The sequence below is a fragment of the Acanthisitta chloris genome, unplaced genomic scaffold, assembly GCF_000695815.1.
Source record: "Acanthisitta chloris isolate BGI_N310 unplaced genomic scaffold, ASM69581v1 scaffold34260, whole genome shotgun sequence".
Lineage (NCBI taxonomy): Eukaryota > Metazoa > Chordata > Aves > Passeriformes > Acanthisittidae > Acanthisitta > Acanthisitta chloris.
The window spans coordinates 1-2,793 of record NW_008651676.1 but is presented as its reverse complement, the minus strand read 5'-3'; positions in this window follow the sequence as shown (position 1 = coordinate 2,793).

Here is a 2,793-nt window from a genome sequence, read left to right as displayed (position 1 = left end):
CTGCTGAAAGTGCAGCACACTGCAGAAAAATGAGGTGCAGGAATGATCAAAGCCCTTGGAAGAGGTGGAAGTTTAAAAAGATACTTTGAAAATACTGGCACCTACAAAACAGAGGATTAGTTAGAATTTTCAAAATTGGGCTCTGACACAGCATGTAATTTAAAACAGACACTTCTAGGTGTCACACTGTTTAGTTCTTCACTCAACCAGCAGAATCAGGGATTTTCAGACAGCTAGCCTAAGAAAACAACCACAAAACAAGGTTTCAGTTTTGCTTCACTGTTTTTCTCCGGTCCTTTGCACATTCAGCCTTTTTTGTCCAAGAAACAGGAAGGTAAACACACTCTTACAGCAGCATTCACAGCTGCAGACCTTACTCCACAGTTTCTGAGAAACTGGTCACCACAGAAACAGTGCCTTAACATACGGCAGCTTTCACCAGCAACATTATCTTGTTGGCTACTGCCTTTCTGATGGAGGCAGCATTCCCACAGCTCAGCTAGCAACACAGGTACCCCCAGTGCTCCAGGCAGCAACAGCCATGGGGGAACGAGTGCTGCAGGAGGTCTGAGCCAACTCACCTCACTTCACACTGAAGCAGCTTTGGAATGCTCATATAATCTGCTCTTCTAGCAAAGACCACGTGAGAGCTGATATTTCTGGGAAGAGGCAGCAGCACATACCTGGCAGGGGAAGGTTTCCTCAGTTGCCACTACCATTTTTCCTGTGATCATCTTACCAGTGGAGAGCATTAACCTCCACTGCCTGTCAGCACACACGAACAGAGGATGTAAAGTGATGCTTCAAGTACATGACTAATCCGGGATATATATACACCACAGTGCTAGACAGCCTCATTACCCACAGCTGCTCTCACTTCTGCTCCTGCTGTCACATACACATCAGCAGACCCACAAGGTCCACGATGGCCTGAGAAGCAGCAGCGAGAACAATGCAGGTTTATACAGCACTGACTGCAAACATTGACTAGCTGTGCAAACCAAACATCATCACACAAACCAGTTTCTATTTAAAGCTAATGGTGTTTATAAAAGTATCTCAGTTCTTCCTGGAACTATATTTCTTGTTAAGGTCTCGTGGTGTTTACTTTGGAAGTGTTTTTACTAAAAGCCATTCTCACATAACACTCTTTAAAACATAATTCAATAACCAAACATTAAACTACACAAACACTGCTCTAAACCTCACAGTTTGTTCAAGTCAAAACCTTTTTAATAAGTCTGAGCTTTATCTCAAGGCTTATATTCTGTGGTTTTGCATTATGGCATAGAGCTGTACTATCTAGGAATTCATGTTACTAGTGCTGCTATGTTTTGATCCTTTTATCTGTAATACCCATTACAGCTTTCCCAGGTCTAAGCAGCAAGGAGAGTCAGACTGCACTGAACCAGGCCTACAAGCCTGCATTAACACACACAACCTGTAATTTACACTACCCACTCCAAACCACTTGGAAAATTTATTCCATTTTTAATCAGCCTTGTACTATGTGATTCTAAAGTAAGATAATTCAAAACACTGTCCCTTAATAAATCTGCTCAAATCTCTATGAATTTTTGTGGTTTTTTCCAATGCCTGTTTTGAGTCTTTTTCTTTCTCTTGCCTTTATACTGAGGAGTCACACGACCAGAAGGAGCAGGTGACTTGCAAGGACAATCCACTGTGTTGCTGAGCACAGCTCATATGTGATCACAGATAAACAGAAGGGAAAATTCACACCGCAGTGCTGTCAAAACATGACTTCTTTCTTATAAGCACTGCTGGGTTTGGTGGGAAGCCTGAGCAAGGCCCCACAGCTGCCTCAGCTGCTGTCAGCATTAACTGATCCCAAAGAGCTGAGCAATTGCAATGCTCTAGTTTGCAAAAGAAGAGACAGATGGAGCATCTCCAACCATTTCTGACTTGCTGTTTCAGCTTACACACAGCCCTCTGCACCTCTTTAGCACAGGACAGGGGAGCAGTCACTGCCCTAGAACACAAGTCCCAGCTTCTCTTACAGAGAACCATTAAAGCAAGAATGACCCAGCTCCTCCTGGTAAATACTGTAGCAGGTTACAGAACTACTGTGTTTTCCAAACACCCAACTGATCCCTGTGAAGTAAATGTCTATTCCCATCTGCACCGCACACTGGCAAGAAAACAGGTTTAGCTAGTCAAGGCAAGAGCTGCCATAAAAAACAAGACTAAAAACCTCAGAGATGTCTCAACTCACTGTCTACCTTTGAGAACCTTGTCTTACCAAAGACAGATCTTCTAATGAGAAGCCTTTACCGCAGATCCCCTCCGCAAGGTCATTCCTGCGAACAGCGTGGCACAAATCCCATTCAGTTTGCCTGCAAGCACAGCTGGGATAATGTTCGTTAGCCTGAGACTGCTAGAGAGCAACAATGCAAAATTCATGAAGCAAACAGGAGAGTTCGTCTGCCCCAGCTCAGACTAGGAAGCATTTGAGACTCAAACTCTGTGCAAGGAAACAAACGGTTTTTAGAGCTGCAAGCAGTGAAGCACAGGAACGACCCTTCCGAGTCAAGCCCACACTTCTGCCAAACCTGCACACAAACACTATGTTACAGTCCCCCAAACACGGGGGTATAAAAAGGAGAGAAAAGGAACTTTCAAGACAACTTCAAAATGTCCTTCCACTGCCATTGATTGCCCTGTCATTCCAACCGGCTTCAAACACACGGAACCATTACCTATCGCTGACTTTTTGTGAGCCTTTGCTCAGTATTCCACGTTCATTAACCCCACGCTTTATGCGTATTGAGGCAT